This window comes from Anomaloglossus baeobatrachus, chromosome 4 (genome assembly GCF_048569485.1).
Source record: "Anomaloglossus baeobatrachus isolate aAnoBae1 chromosome 4, aAnoBae1.hap1, whole genome shotgun sequence".
Classification (NCBI taxonomy): Eukaryota; Metazoa; Chordata; class Amphibia; order Anura; family Aromobatidae; genus Anomaloglossus; species Anomaloglossus baeobatrachus.
Genome location: NC_134356.1, coordinates 484,808,768 through 484,831,831, shown reverse-complemented (window position 1 = coordinate 484,831,831; position 23,064 = coordinate 484,808,768).

Sequence of the window (23,064 nt, the reverse complement as noted above, 5' to 3'; positions counted from 1 at the left end):
TGGTATTTAAATAAATAATTTAAAAACTGGTGTTGGGTTCCTCCCCTTTTTCATAACCAGCCAAGGTAAAGCTGACAGCTGGGGGTTGCTATTATCAGACTGGGAACAGCCATGGTTATTGGCCCCTCCCAGCCAGAAAATACCAGCCTGGCCTGCAGCTGCCCAGAATTGGCACATGTAGATGCCACGTGCTGCCGCTTTATCTGGCTCATCTCGATTGACCTGCTGTGGCAGCAATCGGGGTAATATATTGAGTCAATGTCACCTCTGATTTGACAAAAACAACTGCTGTAATCAAGCCCTAGGTTAGTAGTTGGGAGGAATCTATGAGACACCTCCATTACTACCCTGTAAGTCAAAAGAAATAAACATGCACACACAAAAATCCTTTATTTTTTTATTTTACCTTAAAAACAAAGACATTCTCTTTCACCCTTCTATTAACCCCAAAAGCACCACTGCAGGTCTAACAAAATCCATAAGTAACACAATGATCACAGGTCTGCTACATTCAGAGACTGCAATGTTGGAAAAAGTAACCAATCACTGCAGCCTCTGGGACACATTGAGGGCAGCGGGGAAGCAGGCTGTGAAAAGTGGTTAAGTCACTCAGTTCACCGGATGTTACAGCTGGGCTTCCCCGGAACCAAGTGAATCTGCTTCCAGATTGCTGGACTGTTGGATTGTGAGATACAGCAGTCCAGCAATCTGGCAGTCAGGTAACTGCCAGAATCCACTGCCACCATCAGTGAACTTAGTTGAACTAACTGCCGGATTGCTGAACTGTCGGAATGTGAGACAGTTGCACAGCAGTCCAAGAATCTGGCAGCGAGTTCAACTAAGTTCATGAAAGCAGCAGGGAAGCTGCAAACTCTGGGGACCTGCCTGCTGGATTGCCGCTCTGCTGTGCCACCGTGTCCCTGAATCTGAAAGTCTGGCAATGCAGCAGGGAATTCAACTGAGTGACCTGATTGCTGGATTGCTGTGCAGTCATGTGAAAGTGAAAAAAAGTGTTGGCTACTTCTGCTTCTTTTAGCTTCACCACCATGTCCCCTCCACCTCCACTTGGACCTCAACCTGCTGGTTATATTTTTTTTTTCCTAGATTGTTTTAAAGGGGTTATGGGTGCTTTGTGAGTCAACATTGAAAATAAGTTCTTTAATGGTCGTTTTGAATATTTTTGCTCTATGAGTAAACTATGCCAATCTTGGCTGTCTGGGTCAACTCTGAAAGCAGGCTATGTATAGGCCTTTTTGAGAATTGTTCTTCTGTGGGGGAAGTCTTCCAATCTTGGCTGCGTGGGTCAACACTGAATTGTCAATACAATGATCTTTCACTTGGAAATCAACCCAATAAAACACTGAACATTAGGGAATGTGAGAACAGGTTATAATTTGTAGTATATATGAGCAAAAACATTTTTCAAACACCAGGAGCACAACTGTAACAATGCAGTTTCATGACAAGAATCTGCATAACTAATCATATGCTAAATAGCTGCAAGTCAAATTTATGTACAGTATGACATAGCCAAGTTGATTTTCTATAAAATCAAAGTGAGTCTCACGTTCAAAGATGCAGTGGATGGTGAGATATGGAGCCTGAAAGTCAAAAATTTAAATCATTTTCCCCCTTTTGCTTGTCACTGTGGGTCTCCTAGAAAAGAAAGGGCTGGAAAACCCCTTTAAATACTTTTCCATACTAAGCCCAGATATTGTTGTGTTGTTTTTCTTTATTTTTTTGGATTAGAAGTGGAAAACATAACACCACATTGTGCTAAGTTAATGTATGTTATCCAGTAATGGTCATTTTCTACAAAGTGTTGATTTGAATTTTTCATCTAATTATTTCTATCTAAATGTGTGATTAATGAAATAGTTTTTATAATTATACCTAATGTAATTTGTTGTGAAACACATTGAAATCTATTATGGGAAAGTACATTTAATCAATTATGCTAAGCAGTCCTAATATGTTTACAAGATAACATCGTATATTAAGTGTACCCTTTCTTAAATATGTCTAGTCTAGTTTTGCTAGAGAACATAGTGCCTGGAAAGCCTCTTATTTCTAGTCATTTATAAGATAAAGAATTAAAAATGTCAATAATAGTTAAAATTACTCATTGTGAGCATCCTAATTATTTTCTCCCAGTTTGCTATACAAACAGATGTTTGCAGAGAAACACTGGTTTCACATTAGCGGTATTCTGCCGTACTGCCGATCCGGCACAAGTGCAGTACAGTTCAATACAGTTCACAGGCATCACGGCAAGCCCCGGTCACATACTGTCACATGCTCCGGTTACATGACCGCATGTGACCGGAGCTTGCCAGTGAACTGTATTGAACTGTACTGCACTTATGCCGGATCCAGAAGTGCGGCAGAATACCGCTAATGTGAAACCAGCGTAACCTGTCTTAAACCCTTTGACAAGTGATTGCTTTTCAATGAGTAATTAAACAGCAATCTTGCTACTACTTGGTAAAGCACCTCTAAACCTCTATATTTCTTCATGTTTGATGTAAAAAAATATATATAAATGGTAATATGAAAGCTCACTTCTTTCAAAAAATGTATTTTTTCTCCTATTAATTTGACTTTTAGGTCTGGCATATATGGGTTAAAATTAGTGATCGGCAAACATGCTTGCTAATGCTTGATACTTGATTGAGCATCATGATTTTTGGGCACTCTCGTTACTCGATCGAGTATCATTGGTGCTCGAGCGCCATGCTTGAATTCCCTCACCGCATGTTTTGCTGTTGCTTTTCAGCCACTAAACATCAGAGGACTGCCTGTCAATCATGGTAATGCCATAGCCATGTTGGCTACTGGCATTACTGTGATTTGCCGGCCGCAATGCATCATCGAGTCTTTAGAAGACCTCGTGACGTGAGCCTCGGCACACTCTACCCTGGAAACAGTGTAGCGATACCCAGTGGAGGAGGGATAGATTTGGATTACAGGCATATAGGCAGGGATTATAGCCTTACAGTCATTGCTGCTGCAACCTAAAATTAAAAGTCCTTTGTCAGGGCTAACTCTATTATATTGCCAATTAAGAACACAAAATTTGCAGGCATAGCTAATCTATCTAATTTAATATGTACAAGGTGTGCGTTAAGGGTAGGGGATGTGGACATGCTGCTTATCGTGAATGCAAAGGCCGAGGCTGTGGGAAACGTGAGACTGCTCCTTCTGCTGGAACACAATAAACATGCTCATCCACAAGACCCATCATCCTACTCCTGGCTTCAGGAGGGGTGTCCCACGCCCCTCTGAAAAGTGAACAGTGAAAACAAATGGTCAGTCGGGTGGCAGAGAATGCTTCCAGTATGTTTACCAGCACCACTCTGTCTTCCACATGGTTCAGTCTCACTATCCAAGAGTCTGGATCACATGATCCTCACCCTACTTCTTTCATCCCATCATGGGGAGTCCCAGAAGACAAGAGATCCCAGACTCGGACACTCCAAAGAGCTCTTTACATTTCCATATATTTATTCTGGCCTCTTGCACTGTATATTTCAAAAGGGACATGAAGAGATCATGTGTAGTGATAATCAAATATTTGAGCAGCCATGGTCAGAAGAAACTGACAGAGGGAAAAGGCAATTAGTATCTCAAGAGGTAGATGATGATGATGAGACAAAGTTGCCAACAAGTAAAGTTGTTAAATCAGAAGGGGCTTTGCTAATATGACATGGCACCCCCATATCATTCCAAAAAAATCTGAACTCCAATATGGCGCTCCTTACCTTATGAGGTATGTACTGTGTCTCAGAAGGGAAGGAGCAACAATTAACTTTTAGAGTGCAAATTTGGCTAGCATTGCGGACCCCATGTCACGTTTCGAGAGCCCATGTAAACAGTAGAAACCCCCACAAGTAACCTCATTTCAGAAACTACACCCCTCAAGGAATTTATTTAGAAATATTGTGAGCACCTTAAACCCACAGGTGCTTCACAGAATTTTATAATGTACAGTGAAAATGGAAAAATTAATTTTACCCACAAACATTTTTCATTTTTACAAGGGTAGCTAGAGAAACCTCACCTAATAGCCCACACACCAGGAAAATCAGGATGAGCCAGATAAAGCGCCCGTATTGTCGTGTTGCATCTATTAGATGCAATAATTCTGGATAGCGGCTTGATGCTATTTTTAGGCTGGGGTAAAATCACCATGGGCCTCTCCTGCAGGAGAATACCAGCCCTCAGTTGTCGGCTTTATCTTCGCTTCAAAATGGGGGGGGACCGCATGCCATTTTTTAAAATTATTTATTTAAATAGGTACAAAAAGCCGAATGGGGTCCTTTGTATTTTAATACATAGCCAAGATAACTTGCACAGCTGGAGGCAGCAGCCTGTAGCAGTCTGCTTTAGCTGCACTGGGTATCAATATATGGGGGACCCTATGCCATTATTTATTTATTTTTACACTCCATTAGAGGAAAAAGACAACCTCTGTGAGGACAACTAATGTGAAATGCCAGCAGTCTGACTGTAACTAATCACAGATGCTGTCACAGATGGTGGGAGGGGGAAACAGTGAATATGTATAAGAGCTAATGAGCAGGTCTGGAAGCAGTGTGACAGCGGCGCATGCGGAGACTGGTAAGTAATCCCCTTATCAAACACCTCTCCCCTCCCCAGCTCATCATACAACACGACTATCCTAGCCAAAGTCATAATAACGTAGAAGAAAAGCATTAGTGGAAAGTTACCGAACAGAGCTGAACATTGCCAATTTTTGAGAAAAGTGCTCATGCTTCCAAACATGAATCCAAATGGACTTTATGTGATATACCAACACACTGTAGCAAGCATTTGTGAACTTTAGAGGAAATTATACATAGGTTTTCTAAATCTTTAAAAATATAAATCTGAGAATTGTGACATCCATTTGTATTCAGCCCCTTTGAGTCAATACTTTGTAGAACCATCTTTTGTTGCTGTAATTACTGCTGCAAGTATTTTGGGGGTATACCTCAATGAGCTTTGAACAACTAGAGGCTGAAATTTTTGCCCATTCTTCTTTGCAAGATAGCTCTAGCTCAGTGAGATTGGATGGAGAGCGTGTGTGAACACAAATTTCCCAAAGATTCTCAGTAGTATGTAGATCTGGACTTTGACTGATCCATTCAAACACATCAATTATATGCTTTCATCTAATTCCACTGTAGCTTTGGCAGTATGTTTAGGGTCATTGTCCTGCCGCCATGTGGATGTACACCCCAGTCTCAAGTCTTTTGCAACCTCTAACATATTTTCCTCGAAGGTTTGCCTAGTATTTAGCTTCATCCATCATCCAATCAACTCTGATCAGCTTCCCTGTCCCTGTTGAAGAAAAGCATCTCCACAGCATGATGCTGCCTCCAGCAAGTTTAAAGGGGGGATACGGTGGTTTGACTGATAATGACGAGACAGTCCCATGCTTGGCAAGTTACAACTGGGAGATTCACTCCGTGCACCACTGGTGTTTGGTGGAAAAGCCGAGCTAAGATTGAGTAACAGCTTCTGCTGATACTCCTGCATACGTGTGTCCCTTTCTATGGCTGGAATTATTTCGCCAAATTTGGACTTGTACCGGGGATCTAATAGTGTGGCAACCCAGTAGTCATCATTACTTCTAATTCGTACAATCCGAGGGTCATGTTGTAGGTAGTGCAGCAAGAAGGCGCTCATGTGTCTCGCGCATCCATGCGGACCAAGTCCTCATTGTGTTTGTGGTGGCAAGGGGATAACCGTGCTTTCTTCCTCTGACATCTCGCCCAACCTCGTTCAACCAAAATTTGACCAAGGTCTCCCTCATCTGCTGAGTCTTCCATGCCCATCGAGAGTTTGTCCTCCATTTCTTCCTGGTCTCCTGCACCTTCCTCAACATTTTGGCTGTTACCATGCGCCCTTGTTAATCCCTCTCCTCCACCGTCCCATGCCTGCTGCCTTGGTGATGCTGAACGTCTGGACCTTGTATATGCTGGTATCACTTGCGCATATGAATCCTCATGTACTTCCTCCCCTTCCTCTTGTCCCACACCCTGACTTTGAATAGTGTTTAGAGTGTGCTCCAGCATGTAAATGACTGCAATTGTCATGCTGATAATGGCATTGTCCGCGCTAAACATATTCGTCGTCATGTCGAAACTGTGCAGAAGGGTGCATAGGCCCTTGATCTGAGACCACTCCACCAGCAGGATTTGACCCACCTCTGCATCTCGTTGGCCCAGGCTATCACTTCCGGCCTCAACACTCACAGCCGGTTACCACATTTTGATATACACCACCTATGGTATGTTTAACTATACAAATCTCTTATAATTAACTAAATTTTGATCCTCTATAAATACTTATCTTAATGCAATCTTGGACACACCCCTCCCCTGACGAAACTGTCCACAGCGATATGCGTGGGGTCCCCCCACGTCTCTCCCTTTTGTGGGTACTGCCTCGTGCTCAGCTCCCTTCACAGGTTGGGAGCATGATATACGATATATGTCTTTACTCAGGCACCTGATTGATAGCCATCTGTGGGTTTGTTTGGCACAGGTTCTGGTTAACCCTTATGCCTAATGTATTATGTGCACTGTGTGATTCTGCATGCCATTGTTTTGTCATCTGCTATCCCAGCAGGTTTGGTTGGCTCCATTCAGGGCCATTCTCAGCTGTAATTTTCAGTTACCAGTACAGCTTATAGGTGTTGTTCCTGGCACAGAATTTATCCTGATAGATTGTTTATTTGCTCTAACATATGCAATTCAGGTAATACGGCAGCAGGTTATCTGTCCCTCAGTGATTGGACTTATTTATACATTATTGCGTTCCTTGCACAGGGTGGCACCCCTCATTTCCATCATGAGAGATGTGGGGGGTTTTTTTTGTACATTTGATATGTATTTTAAATGATTTTAATCATGTTTTGTGTGTAATCTTGATTGTTTAATAAAATGGACTATTAATTATATTGAGGATCACTGTGATATGGTTTTATCCTTTGGATTGCGCGTTCCTTATGCATGAGCTTACCTCTCCCCAGTTGTCTCTATTTTTCATGCAGGACGCAGCACCCCATTGTCCAAATATTCACACACTTGGCTGTGCACCCAGAGCTTTTTTGGTTTAACCTCTTTGTCATGGCTTGGAGGAAATGGCCTTTTAATTGTCCACATCTGAGGGACCGAGATCTGGCTGCTGTGCGGAGACGGTGTGGAGTAGGGTGTTCCTGGAAAACTGCTGGTCCGTGAGGAAAGTGCAGATGGAGACATGATATTGCCTTCATCCAAATTTGGTGCTCTCGGTGTCTGAGAGAGCTGTACAACAGCACCTGTTTCCCCTCCCAAAACAACTGATGATGACCTGCCAAGCAAACTGCCTGTTGTGGTGAAAGAGGTGGAAGGTCTGCGTAGAAAAACATGTGTGATAGCTGTCCCCACAGTCATAGAGGATGAAGAGCGCGCAGTTGAAGGGGCAGACGGTGGTTGGCCCTCTCCCCTAGGCTGCATTGTAGCACAGTGAGCTTCCCACTGGGACTTATGCTTGTTATTCATGTAATGGTTCATGGACAAAGTGGTCAAACTAGTGAGTTTTTGGCCTCTACTTACAGATTGCCAACAAAGCCTACAGATCACTTGAGTTGGGTGATCCTTTGTGATGTCAAAAAAGACCAGGCAATGCAACTATTAGAGCCCATGCGACCTGCAGAGCCACCCCGACTTGTGCTCAGAGGCAGAGTTGTGACTGAGGATGCAGTTGTTGACGTGCTGCCAGTACTCCGTCTTTGTCCAGGAAGGTGCAAGCTAACCTCGTCGTCCGTCGCATCCTCCTCCACCGCCTCTGCTGACCTCCATGAGTGCGTGAATGTGGGTTGACAGTAAGTGGGATCTAAAACTTCATCATCAAGCGTTGTGTTTGCACTCCCCTCGCCCTCAGACCTAACCTCTTCCCGCCCTGACTGAATAGTTAAGTTGTCATTCCAATCAGGTATTTGAGTCTCATCGTCATCAGTATGTTCCTCATTGTCTCCACCAAGAGGTGTTACAGTTTGTGAATGAGGGTCTACATTATGCTCAGAAACTTGGTCATCAGGGCCTGAATCAGACTCACAAAGCTTCTGGGCATCACTGCAGACCATTTCATGGTCTGTACTCACTGTAGCTTGGGAGCAGACCTCTGGTTCCCAGCCTATAGTGTGACTGAACAGCTCTGCAAACTCACCCATCTCTGTTACACCATACTCTGCAGGGCGGGTGGAGACTTGAGAGCTGGGAGAAAGCAAGTGCAATTGAGGTGACAACTCAAAGGACTGTTGTTTTTTGGATGTTGAAGTTGAGGTGGAGGAGAGGACACTTGTTGGAGCACTTGCGATCCATTCAAGCATGTTCTTTTTTTGTGCATCATCTACCTTTGTTACAGTAGTTCTGTTCCATAAAAAAGGGAGCACATCAGATTGTCCATCGGATTGAAAGTAGTAGACATCTTACTTTTGCTTGAAGCTGGCCTTTCTTCAGCAGATGTTATTGTAGCTGTATCACCTCCCCCACCGACACAAACTTTTTTTCCCTTTCCAACATGCCTGTTCCCCTTTCCACCAGCATCTGTCCTTTTGCCACTCATTTTGTTTGTGACCAGATTGGACACTTAAAATGTTGTAGCAAAAATCGAGAGGTGGTGTACAATGCAGAGGTGGTCTAGCTTTATTGACAGCTGAAGAACAAACACTGACTATCCCTGACAATGCAACTATGGCCCTAAAACTGGCAGCACTGTTTGCTATAAAAATAGTGTAGCAAAAATGGGCAAGAGGGTAGAATGCAGAGGTGGTGGACCTTGCTTGGCACCAGTCGGACACTAAGTTACTATAGCAGACACTTTTTGGATGCCACTAAGTGTCAGCACTGTTTGCTATAAAAAAAAGCGTAGCAAAATGGGCAGGAGGGTAGAATGCAGAGGTGGTGGACCTTGCTTGGCACCAGTGGGACACTAAGTTAGTGGCATCCAAAAAGTGTCTGCTATACTAAGTGTCAGCACTGTTTACTATAAAAATAGCCTAGCAAAAATGGGCAGGAGGGTAGAATGCAGAGGTGGTGGACCTTACTTGGCACCAGTCGGACACTAAGTTACTATAGCAGACACTTTTTGGATGCCACTAAGTGACAGCACTGTTTGCTATAAAAATAGCGTAGCAAAAATGGGCAGGAGGGTAGAATGCACAGGTGCTGTAGGTAGCAGGACAGCAAAGGAAGCCTCAGTTTCTATCCCTGCCAATGAAAAAATGCAGCAAGGACTTGTCAGAGCTGATACAGCCAGATGCTGTTATCTAACGCCCTGCACAGCGTTTTCACGGACCAGCCTAGCAACAATGCCTATGAACGGCTGTAATGCAGCCCTGAAAAGGGCTTAAATTACAAGGATTCCCTAATCCCTAAAGCTCTGTGAAGATTGCACTGTATGGCTATAGCACGCACAGCAGCAGCAGCGGGAGGGGGACAGTGACTATCACCCACCCACAGCAGAGAGATGATGGCGGCGACGGGGAAAATGGCCGAATCTTATAGAGCAAAGACATGTGACATGCACAGCCTATGACACATGCCCTTGCTTGTCTGTCAAAAATCCACTTTGCAGTGTGTGTCTCTATGATTATGGGGAGATAAATTATGCACACCAGTGACTATGGAAGGGGAATACATGGAATAGCAGAAACTGCTGTGTGAATACTGACATGAAAAATTCAATAGCTATTTGTAAGAATGAAATGTGAAAAATGGAACCTGCATTACTGCCATGAATATATGAATAAAGAGAAATTTAGCTACTGAATTGATCAATGCAGAAGAGCCCCAACACTACGCCAAAGTATTTCTCTACGTTGGGGTCCCTAGCTTGTGTGTGTCCTCTCATGCAGTTAAAAAACTTACCGTGTATGGGACGCTGAGACCCAGGCTATATATGCGTATAATGTGGATTGGCAATAGGTGTGTATGGGGAGGGTTCACAAACGAAAAACTACTAACATTAAGGAATAACGTTTGGAACTCCATTCTATGTCTGAACTGGGTGCAAAAAACCTAAAAAACATCACTATGGGGAGATAAGGTATGCACACCAGTGACTATGGAAGGGGAATACATGGAATAGCAGAAACTGCTGTGTGAATACTGACATGAAAAATTCAATAGCTATTTGTAAGAATGAAATGTGAAAAATGGAACCTGCATTACTGCCATGAATATATGAATAAAGAGAAATTTAGCTACTGAATTGATCAATGCAGAAGAGCCCCAACACTACGCCAAAGTATTTCTCTACGTTGGGGTCCCTAGCTTGTGTGTGTCCTCTCATGCAGTTAAAAAACTTACCGTGTATGGGACGCTGAGACCCAGGCTATATATGCGTATAATGTGGATTGGCAATAGGTGTGTATGGGGAGGGTTCACAAACGAAAAACTACTAACATTAAGGAATAACGTTTGGAACTCCATTCTATGTCTGAACTGGGTGCAAAAAACCTAAAAAACATCACTATGGGGAGATAAGGTATGCACACCAGTGACTATGGAAGGGGAATACATGGAATAGCAGAAACTTCTGTGTGAATACTGACATGAAAAATTCAATAGCTATTTGTAAGAATGAAATGTGAAAAATGGAACCTGCATTACTGCCATGAATATATGAATAAAGAGAAATTTAGCTACTGAATTGATCAATGCAGAAGAGCCCCAACACTACGCCAAAGTATTTCTCTACGTTGGGGTCCCTAGCTTGTGTGTGTCCTCTCATGCAGTTAAAAAACTTACCGTGTATGGGACGCTGAGACCCAGGCTATATATGCGTATAATGTGGATTGGCAATAGGTGTGTATGGGGAGGGTTCACAAACGAAAAACTACTAACAGAGTAATACTTTGGCGTAGTGTTGGGGCTCTTCTGCATTGATCAATTCAGTAGCTAAATTTCTCTTTATTCATATATTCATGGCAGTAATGCAGGTTCCATTTTTCACATTTCATTCTTACAAATAGCTATTGAATTTTTCATGTCAGTATTCACACAGCAGTTTCTGCTATTCCATGTATTCCCCTTCCATAGTCACTGGTGTGCATACCTTATCTCCCCATAGTGATGTTTTTTAGGTTTTTTGCACCCAGTTCAGACATAGAATGGAGTTCCAAACGTTATTCCTTAATGTTAGTAGTTTTTCGTTTGTGAACCCTCCCCATACACACCTATTGCCAATCCACATTATACGCATATATAGCCTGGGTCTCAGCGTCCCATACACGGTAAGTTTTTTAACTGCATGAGAGGACACACACAAGCTAGGGACCCCAACGTAGAGAAATACTTTGGCGTAGTGTTGGGGCTCTTCTGCATTGATCAATTCAGTAGCTAAATTTCTCTTTATTCATATATTCATGGCAGTAATGCAGGTTCCATTTTTCACATTTCATTCTTACAAATAGCTATTGAATTTTTCATGTCAGTATTCACACAGCAGTTTCTGCTATTCCATGTATTCCCCTTCCATAGTCACTGGTGTGCATACCTTATCTCCCCATAGTGATGTTTTTTAGGTTTTTTGCACCCAGTTCAGACATAGAATGGAGTTCCAAACGTTATTCCTTAATGTTAGTAGTTTTTCGTTTGTGAACCCTCCCCATACACACCTATTGCCAATCCACATTATACGCATATATAGCCTGGGTCTCAGCGTCCCATACACGGTAAGTTTTTTAACTGCATGAGAGGACACACACAAGCTAGGGACCCCAACGTAGAGAAATACTTTGGCGTAGTGTTGGGGCTCTTCTGCATTGATCAATTCAGTAGCTAAATTTCTCTTTATTCATATATTCATGGCAGTAATGCAGGTTCCATTTTTCACATTTCATTCTTACAAATAGGTATTGAATTTTTCATGTCAGTATTCACACAGCAGTTTCTGCTATTCCATGTATTCCCCTTCCATAGTCACTGGTGTGCATACCTTATCTCCCCATAGTGATGTTTTTTAGGTTTTTTGCACCCAGTTCAGACATAGAATGGAGTTCCAAACGTTATTCCTTAATGTTAGTAGTTTTTCGTTTGTGAACCCTCCCCATACACACCTATTGCCAATCCACATTATACGCATATATAGCCTGGGTCTCAGCGTCCCATACACGGTAAGTTTTTTAACTGCATGAGAGGACACACACAAGCTAGGGACCCCAACGTAGAGAAATACTTTGGCGTAGTGTTGGGGCTCTTCTGCATTGATCAATTCAGTAGCTAAATTTCTCTTTATTCATATATTCATGGCAGTAATGCAGGTTCCATTTTTCACATTTCATTCTTACAAATAGCTATTGAATTTTTCATGTCAGTATTCACACAGCAGTTTCTGCTATTCCATGTATTCCCCTTCCATAGTCACTGGTGTGCATACCTTATCTCCCCATAGTGATGTTTTTTAGGTTTTTTGCACCCAGTTCAGACATAGAATGGAGTTCCAAACGTTATTCCTTAATGTTAGTAGTTTTTCGTTTGTGAACCCTCCCCATACACACCTATTGCCAATCCACATTATACGCATATATAGCCTGGGTCTCAGCGTCCCATACACGGTAAGTTTTTTAACTGCATGAGAGGACACACACAAGCTAGGGACCCCAACGTAGAGAAATACTTTGGCGTAGTGTTGGGGCTCTTCTGCATTGATCAATTCAGTAGCTAAATTTCTCTTTATTCATATATTCATGGCAGTAATGCAGGTTCCATTTTTCACATTTCATTCTTACAAATAGATATTGAATTTTTCATGTCAGTATTCACACAGCAGTTTCTGCTATTCCATGTATTCCCCTTCCATAGTCACTGGTGTGCATACCTTATCTCCCCATAGTGATGTTTTTTAGGTTTTTTGCACCCAGTTCAGACATAGAATGGAGTTCCAAACGTTATTCCTTAATGTTAGTAGTTTTTCGTTTGTGAACCCTCCCCATACACACCTATTGCCAATCCACATTATACGCATATATAGCCTGGGTCTCAGCGTCCCATACACGGTAAGTTTTTTAACTGCATGAGAGGACACACACAAGCTAGGGACCCCAATGTAGAGAAATACTTTGGCGTAGTGTTGGGGCTCTTCTGCATTGATCAATTCAGTAGCTAAATTTCTCTTTATTCATATATTCATGGCAGTAATGCAGGTTCCATTTTTCACATTTCATTCTTACAAATAGCTATTGAATTTTTCATGTCAGTATTCACACAGCAGTTTCTGCTATTCCATGTATTCCCCTTCCATAGTCACTGGTGTGCTTACCTTATCTCCCCATAGTGATGTTTTTTAGGTTTTTTGCACCCAGTTCAGACATAGAATGGAGTTCCAAACGTTATTCCTTAATGTTAGTAGTTTTTCGTTTGTGAACCCTCCCCATACACACCTATTGCCAATCCACATTATACGCATATATAGCCTGGGTCTCAGCGTCCCATACACGGTAAGTTTTTTAACTGCATGAGAGGACACACACAAGCTAGGGACCCCAACGTAGAGAAATACTTTGGCGTAGTGTTGGGGCTCTTCTGCATTGATCAATTCAGTAGCTAAATTTCTCTTTATTCATATATTCATGGCAGTAATGCAGGTTCCATTTTTCACATTTCATTCTTACAAATAGCTATTGAATTTTTCATGTCAGTATTCACACAGCAGTTTCTGCTATTCCATGTATTCCCCTTCCATAGTCACTGGTGTGCATACCTTATCTCCCCATAGTGATGTTTTTTAGGTTTTTTGCACCCAGTTCAGACATAGAATGGAGTTCCAAACGTTATTCCTTAATGTGTCTCTATGATTGGCTGACAGCCTGGCCTGCCCCACTGTACGCACGGTTAGGGAAAGGGAAAAAAAAATGGCGATCGCCATTCTATCAGCACTCAGCAGCAGCAGCACTGATCTAAACCCCATCCCCTCCGCACACTATACGCGGAATTTTGACAATAGCGTGATTCACAGTCACTCACACTATTACAGTACAAAGCCAGCTAGTAACTAGCGAGGCTTTTTGTTGATCGAACCATTCTCGAATGTAACTGGAACTACCAAACTTTTACCAAATCGTTCGAGTTTGTCGAACGACTTGAACACCCCCCAAAATCACTCAAACATGAAATTGGCGAACCTCGAACATCGCACATCTCTACTAAATACATGGCAATCCTGCAGGAAATCCTGACAGAGGCAGCAAAAGACTTGTGACTAAAGCATAGGTTAGCATTCCAGCAGGATAACGACCCTAAACATACTGCCAGAGCTGCAATGCAATGGTTTAGATCAAAGCATATTCGTGTGTCTGAATGGCCCAGTCAAGATCCAAAAGAAGAAGAATGGGGAAAAATGTCAGCCTCTATATCTGCAAAGTAGGAAGAGACATACACTAAAGGATTTGCAGCAGTAATTGCAGGAAAAAGTGCTCCTACAAAGTATTGACTCAGGGGAGATGAATGCAAAAGCACATCACAATTTTCAGATTTACATTTTTAAAATATTTAGAATGTGTAATTATTCATGGAGTGCTAGTCGACTTCCTTATTCATCTACTGTATAGTTGTTTATACAAGGCGAAAGATAACTATCTATTAAACTGCAACTTAATACCCTTTTTAGTCTTCTAAACCACTTTCTCTCCTATTGCTGTCAATGCATATTACCTTTGAAGCTAAAGTCTTATTGACAAGTCTTCTGCTATTTAACCACTTTCTTTAACTAACAGTCTGGTAATTAACAAACTGCTGTAACTTAAAATGTATAGCTTAAGGTTTTTAACAGTCTGTTCAGCTATCAGTTGACTAACTGCCCAGTAGATTTTGTTAATGTCTTAAGCCTGCTTTACCCGGTACGATCTATCGTGCAATTTCACGATCGATCGTTCCCGCCCGTCGTTTGTGCATCACGGGCAATTAGTTGCCCGAGGCGCACAAAGTCGTTAACCCCCGTCACATGCAAATACCTGCTGTGCGACGTCGCTATGGGCGGCGAACATCCTCTTCCTGAAGGGGGAGGGATGTTCAGCGTCACAGTGACGTCACACAGCGGCTGGCCAATAGAAGCAGAGGGGCGGAGATGAGCGGGACGTAAACATCCCGCCCACCTCCTTCCTTCCGCATAGCCAGCGGGTGCCGCGGGATGGAGGTAAGCTGCTGTTCATCGTTCCCGGGGTGTCACACAGAGCGGCGTGTGCTACCCCGGGAATGATGAGCAACCGGCGTCATTTTAATTAAACGAGATTATGAAACTGAGCGACGAGAACAGGACTCACGATTTGTGAGCGATAATGCGTCGCTCGGAGGTGTCACACAGCCCGACTTCGCAAGCGATGCCAGATGTGCGTCACAAAAACAGTGACCCCAACGATCTATCGCACGATAGATCGTCTCGTGTAAAGCACCCTTTATAGTTGTTGGACAATTGAATAAAAAAATGTCTAAGCTTTTTAACTTAAGGACAAACCATTGTCATCGAGTGTAGCCTGAAAAAGGGTTGTGGATCTTTTGTTATTTCTTGGGTCTCGTTGATCTCCACTAAGATACTGCAATAATATTAAGTATCTGGTTAAAACTTACGAAAATGTTTGCTTTATGAAATACAATGCATCCAATATCTCGATTCATCCTGATTTCACATAAGTTCAGAAAAGGTAGTCCAGCTTTTTAGCAGTAAATGCTGAACCACCAAATTAAATACTCAATGCATTACCCAGCCATGAAGACGGTAGTTTGGAAAATATCTACGAACACTTTTGACTCTCCAAAAGATATTTGCAAAATTAAACTACTGGAACTAGAAATAGGAAAAAAGAAAACATATTTTTGAAAGGTGATGTGAAAATTGAGAAGAATGTACTGTAGTTGCTACCACTAAAGGGGTAAGACAGCTAGATTTGAACATTAGAAAAGATTAATACATTTTTTTGTTATGTGTCATTGCCTCTCATCTTTTTTTAACTGATGGTATGGCTAATAGAGCAATATGGTGGCTCCGTGGTTAGTACTGTAGCCTTGGAGTGCTGAGGTCCTGCGTTCAAATCTCACCAAGGAGGGTGATAACTCAGCTGCTTTCTTTAATTGGCCCAAATCTCTTACTTAATCATTCAATTCGGGTTGGGTAAATTGCTGAGGGGTAATGACTGCTTGGCCTCAGAAGAAGACCCTTTAGATTCTACATTAATTTCCTCATGCTTGTTATCAAAATAAATTTGATCACCATGTTCACTTTCTTTGTCCTTACAAGAAATAAAACTATTGAAAACTGGAACTGGGAGTGTCTCAAAGTGTGGGATCGGTCGTATTGCTGAATATTAGGATATGTGATCATATACAGTTTTTTCTTGACGATGCCCTTTGTATGGATCAGACAGAAAAAACAGTCACTGCTGCGGTCCTTAGGTTCACGCCAAACCATGAGAATACCAAAAGGCATTCCTTTGCGTTTTCCTTTTGTCCCGTCACAAAGCATTTCCTCACAATCATGATACACAATATGAGGAGCCCAATTCTTGTCTTGATTAGAGATGAGCGAACCGGTCCCGGTTCGGCTCGAGGTCGGTTCGCCGAACGGAGGTCCCGTTCGAGTTCGGCTCGTCGAACGTTCGACGAACCGAACTCGAACTGCATAGGAAACAATGGCAGGCAATCACAAACACAGAAAAACACCTAGAAAACACCCTCAAAGGTGTCCAAAAGGTGACAAACAACTCACAACACAACACAAACACATGGGAAAGTGACAAGGACATATACTCATGCCAAAACAAAACAGCTGGACAAGGAAAAAGAGGAGGACACACAGATATATGAGTATATGCAAGGAAACATCGATTCCATTATTGTGCAACTTGAGCCCTGCTCATTTTAGGCTTCCAATCTGGATAAATTGCCTGAGCTCGCCACGTACGCCTTGGGGATCTTGTCATGTCCTGCAGCCAGCGTTCTCTCGGAACCTGTCTTCAGTGCTGCTGGGGGTCTGCTGGCAGATAAGCACACGCGTCTGTCCACTGACAATGTGGACATGGCTCTCCGAGGACTTTTCTTCCCCTGGGTCAGCCAGGGGATGGGAAAGGCACGCGTATTTTTGAGAGTGCTTCATGCAAAGCATCTTTTTCATTTTGAAAAGGGGCATCAACCGATGTCAGTCAAGTGGGGTGTGTGTGGCCCAATTAGTGGCAACGAGGGAGACTGTGGTTGGAGTCCCCTCGCTGTGTTTCTAAAAGAACCAAGATGAACAAGTCATGGCTCTCAGAGGACTTTTCTTCCCCTGGGTCAGCCAGGGGACGGGAAAGGCACGCGTATTTTTGAGAGTGCTTCATGCAAAGCATCTTTTTCATTTTGAAAAGGGGCATCAACCGATGTCAGTCAAGTGGGGTGTGTGTGGCCCAATTAGTGGCAACGAGGGAGACTGTGGTTGGAGTCCCCTTGCTGTGTTTCTAAAAGAACCAAGATGAACAAGTCATGGCTCTCAGAGGACTTTTCTTCCCCTGGGTCAGCCAGGGGACGGGAAAGGCACGCGTATTTTTGAGAGTGCTTCATGCAAAGCATCTTTTTCATTTTGAAAAGGGGCGTCAACCGATGTCAGTCAAGTGGGGTGTGTGTGGCCCAATTAGTGGCAACGAGGGAGACTGTGGTTGGAGTCCCCTCGCTGTGTTTCTAAAAGAACCAAGATGAACAAGTCATGGCTCTCAGAGGACTTTTCTTCCCCTGGGTCAGCCAGGGGACGGGAAAGGCACGCGTATTTTTGAGAGTGCTTCATGCAAAGCATCTTTTTCATTTTGAAAAGGGGCATCAACCGATGTCAGTCAAGAGGGGTGTGTGTGGCCCAATTAGTGGCAACGAGGGAGACTGTGGTTGGAGTCCCCTCGCTGTGTTTCTAAAAGAACCAAGATGAACAAGTCATGGCTCTCAGAGGACCTTTCTTCCCCTGGGTCAGCCAGGGGACGGGAAAGGCACGCGTATTTTTGAGAGTGCTTCATGCAAAGCATCTTTTTCATTTTGAAAAGGGGCGTCAACCGATGTCAGTCAAGTGGGGTGTGTGTGGCCCAATTAGTGGAAACGAGGGAGACTGTGGTTGGAGTCCCCTCGCTGTGTTTCTAAAAGAACCAAGATGAACAAGTCATGGCTCTCAGAGGACTTTTCTTCCCCTGGGTCAGCCAGGGGACGGGAAAGGCACGCGTATTTTTGAGAGTGCTTCATGCAAAGCATCTTTTTCATTTTGAAAAGGGGCGTCAACCGATGTCAGTCAAGTGGGGTGTGTGTGGCCCAATTAGTGGCAACGAGGGAGACTGTAGTTGGAGTCCCCTCGCTGTGTTTCTAAAAGAACCAAGATGAACAAGTCATGGCTCTCAGAGGACTTTTCTTCCCCTGGGTCAGCCAGGGGACGGGAAAGGCACGCGTATTTTTGAGAGTGCTTCATGCAAAGCATCTTTTTCATTTTGAAAAGGGGCGTCAACCGATGTCAGTCAAGTGGGGTGTGTGTGGCCCAATTAGTGGCAACGAGGGAGACTGTGGTTGGAGTCCCCTCGCTGTGTTTTACATGCTTTTAGAAGGGCATGACATGGCTTGGAGGTTGACTTTCAGCATCTGCAAACTGTTGGCTACCAAAATGCTGCCTTTCCAACACCTGTGGTTATAGACAATGAGGAACATACTGATGAAGATGAGACGCAGATACCCGATTGGGATGACAACTTAAATATTCGGTCAGGGCAAGAAGAGGCTCGTTCTGAGGGGGAGGGGAGTGCAAACAACAATTGATGATGAAGTTCTAGATCCCACCTACTGTCAACCCACAGTCAGACACTCGAGGAGGTCAACAGAGGCGGTGGAGGAGGATGCAACCGACGACGAAGTTACCTTGCGCCTTCCTGGACAGAGTCGGAGCACTGGTAGCACGTCTACAACTGCATCCTCAGCCACCACTCTGCCTCTGAGCATTATTCGGGGTGGATCAACAGGTCGCATGGCCTCTAAGCCTTGCCTAGCCTGGTCCTTTTTTGACATAGAAAAAGATCGCCCAAATTCTGTGATCTGTAAAATTTGTCATGGTTCTCTTAGTAGAGGTCAAAACCTCAGCAGTTTGACAACTTCTTCCATGAATCGTCACATGAATAAATATCATATGGCCCGGTGGGAAGCTCACCGTGCTGCAATGCGGCCTAGCAGAGCGAACCATCCACCGCCTGCCCCTTCCAGTGCATCCGCGCGCTCGTCATCTTCTAGGACTGTGGGGACAGCTGTCACACCTGTTTTTCCACCCACAACTTCCACCACTGTAACCGCAACAGGCAGTTTGCTTGGTAGGTCGTCAGTTGGTTTGGAAGGGGAAACAAGTGAATGTGTACAGCTCTCTCAGACATCGATAGCACCAACGTTGGATGAAGGCAACATCATGTCTCCGCCTGCACTTTCCTCACAAACCTGCATTTTTCCAGGGACACCCTACTCAACACCGTCTACACACAGCAGCCAGATCTCTGTCCCTCAGATGTGGTCAAATAAAAGGCCACTTCCTGCGACCCATGACAAAGCGAAGAGGTTGACTCTATCCCTCTGTAAGCTGTTGGCTACCGAAATGCTGCCTTTCCGCCTAGTGGACACACAGGATTTTAGAGACCTTATGTCTGTCGCTGTGATCCAGTACAAGATGCCCAATCACCACTGCTTCTCCAAGAAAAGCATGCCCGCGCTACACCAGCATGTCGCACACAACATCACCACTTCCTTGAGAAACTCTGTGTGCGACAGGGTGCATTTCAACACAGATACTTGGACCAGTAAGCATAGACAGGGTCATTACATGTCACTGACTGGGCACTGGCAAACTATGGTGAGAGATGGAGAATGGTCTGCTGTCCAAGTCTTGCCGTCCCCACGAGTTGTTTCAATCCTTCTTCTGTATGTAGAAGTTAATACACTGCTTCTGCCTCTTCAACCTCGTGTGGGTCCTCCACCTTGGTGCAAACCCTGTGTGGTCAGGCCACCCTTCCTTGTAACTGCGCACAAGGACTACCACACACCTCCTTACTATGCTGGCAGCAGAGCTCAATGCCATCAGGCGGTCAAAGTTTTACTTTGAAATGTATGGGAAATGTGAGTCACACCGCTGAGAAGTTGTGGACGGTTAGCTCTGGATACCGAGTTTCATCAATGGTTGTCTCCACTCAACCAGCAGCCAGGGAAGGCCGGGTGCGACAATGATGCAAACATGGGTGCGGCCCTTCGCTGTGACAATGTGACACACATGGCTTGTGTGGTTCACGTGTTGAACCTGGTTGTCCAGCAATTTTTAAAGCACTATCCTGGACCACATGGCCTTCTGCAGAGAGCACGGTGTAACGCCTTCCTTGATCCACACACTCAGATGGGCTGTTAATGATAGGCTAGAGGGAAGCCACTCACCAAGCAGGACCCCTAGAACCCTGAAACCCTTTAACCCCTATACAGGGATTAGGAATTGCACAGGGCCCAAGGTGATTAATACCTGTGGAAGGCTGCAGTTCCAGAGAATAGTAGTCAGGCAGGGTCAAAACATTAATTGAGGAACAGGAACAGAATGGGACGGCCAGGACTTAATCAGAAAACAAGCATAGGTGAAATGCGGATCGGCCAACAAGGTACATAAACAGCAAGCAGGAAAAGTAGTCAGGTAACAAGCACACAAAATCATAAAACTGAACTGGGGGTAAAAGTAACCAGAGGTCATAGCTATGTCTGGCAGTGGTCTGCAGACAGGATGGGCATAAAAAAGGGTGTGGTGTCTTCCCATTGGTTGTAGCTGAATGATGGTATTTCATCTGTGAGATACCCACCAGCTACATTCAGCCAGAGATTCTGCATCTGTCAAGGTAATGCAGCCCAGTGGGTGAGCATACCCTGCGTCCACCTGCGCCGCTGGCATCGACTCCTCTCCCATCATCAGCACTATTCATGAAAGGAACACGTTGTCACCTGGCGACCGGAGTACAAATTGACGGAGCGGACTCCGTTGGTGACTTAACAGCCGTGTGCGGCAATGATGCAAACCTGGCTGCGGGCCATCGTCAGGGCAATGTGACACACGTGCCTTGTATGGCTCACGTGTTGAACCTAATTCTCCAGCAATTTTTAAAACACCATCACGGCCTACATGGCCTTGTGCAGTGTGCACGCTCGCTATGTCCTCACTTCCATCGTGCGCACACAGCAGCTCAACAACTTTCGTCGCTACAGAAGTCTTTAGGTCTGGTGGTTAAACGCCTGAAATGCGATGTGCCCACACACAGGAATTTGAATCTGCACATGTTGCAGCGTTTGTGGCAGCACCGCCGAACCCTGCTGCAATACGTTATGACATATAGCCTGGGATAACTTGATCCAGAGGTGGTGCAGATCACGCTGCTGGAGTGGTGTCAGATCAAGGACCTATGCACCCTGCTACACAGTTTACAAATGTCGACGAAGATGTTTAGCACTGGCAATGTCATTCTCAGCGTGACAATTCTGGTCATCTACATGATGGATCGCACTGTAATTATTATTCGGAGTCAGGTGTTGGGACAAGAGGAAGGGGAGGAAGTACAGGAGGAGTCATATGCGGAAGGGATAACAAGATCTACGAGGTCCAGATGGTCAGCGGCACCTATGCGGCAGTCATGGTGAGGGAGAGGGATTAACAAGGGCGCATAGTATCAGCAAAAAGTGTTGAGGAAGGTGCAGGAGCCCATGAAGAAATGGAGGACGAACTGGCGATGGGCATGGAAGACTCAGCAGATGAGTGAGAGCTTGCTCACATTTCGGTTGTGCGAGGTTGTGGTGAGAGGGCAGAGGAAGGAGGCACGATTCTCACCTCTCTGCCACCAACACACCAAGGACTTGGTCCTCCTGGATGCACAAGACACATCAGCGGCTTCTTGCTGCACTACCTACAACATGACCCTCGGATTGTACGAATTCAAAGTAATCCAGAATACTGGGTTGCCACACTGCTACATCCCCGGTACAAGACAAAATTTGGCAAAATAATTCCTGCCATAGAAATGGACGCACGTATACAGGAGTATCTGCAGAATGTGGTACGCAATCTTAGATCTACTTTTCCACTAAACACCAGTGCTGCACAGAGTGAATCTCAACGCTTTGTCATGGATAGGAGGAAATGGTCTTTTACTTGTCCACATCGGAGGGACCGAGGGATGGCTGCTGTGCTGAGATGGCGTTGAGTACGGTGTCCCTGCAGAGTTGCACTTTTGGTCATATACCAAAATGAGTTGAAAAAGGACAGATGCTGGTGGAAAGGGAAACAGGTGTGTTGGAAAGGGGAAAAAAGTTTTGGTCCGTGGATTTGGTGGTTAAGCAACAGTAACATTTGCTGAAGAAACACCATCTGTTACAGTGGGACTGGCAGATTTGGATAAAGTGGTATATACTATGTTACCGCTATATAACGAAAATTAATAAGAAAAGAAAGAGAAAGGTATATATCCCCATCAGCAGTCAGTGTCCACCGTGCTCCCAGATGGAAAAGGAGAGGTTGGCAACTGGAAGGTTTGGTGGAGGATACAGAGCTGTGTGGCTATGAAACTAATAGTAGCCTGAACTGAGTTAGACGCCATTCGGATCTGGAGACTGTGAGCCCTGTTAGCGTCACAGGGTCCACATGCCCACCCAGCCCAGGAACTCCCTGTTAACAACACAGGGGCCATTGAGTACGCTGACCGTGTGCGTAGGGGCACACCTGTGGACAGCAGGCGCATCAGCAGCAGCAGGCCTGTTAATGCCACTGGGCTGCACAAGCAGGACTGGTAGGACAGGAGCTGGTCTTAACCGTTCTGCGTTACCAACTGTGGTGGTGGCCTGCATCGACACCCTATCCCTGCCTACCTCTGGCCTAAAGCCACAATGGGTTCAACACATGGAGGTGTGCTCTTTCGTAGCATAATAGAAGACTGCGCACCTCCTTGTTGGCTCCAGCCCCTTTTATAACCTGGGTCCGCCCCAAACCAGGGTGAACCACAATGCACCTCCTGGAGACAAAAGTAGA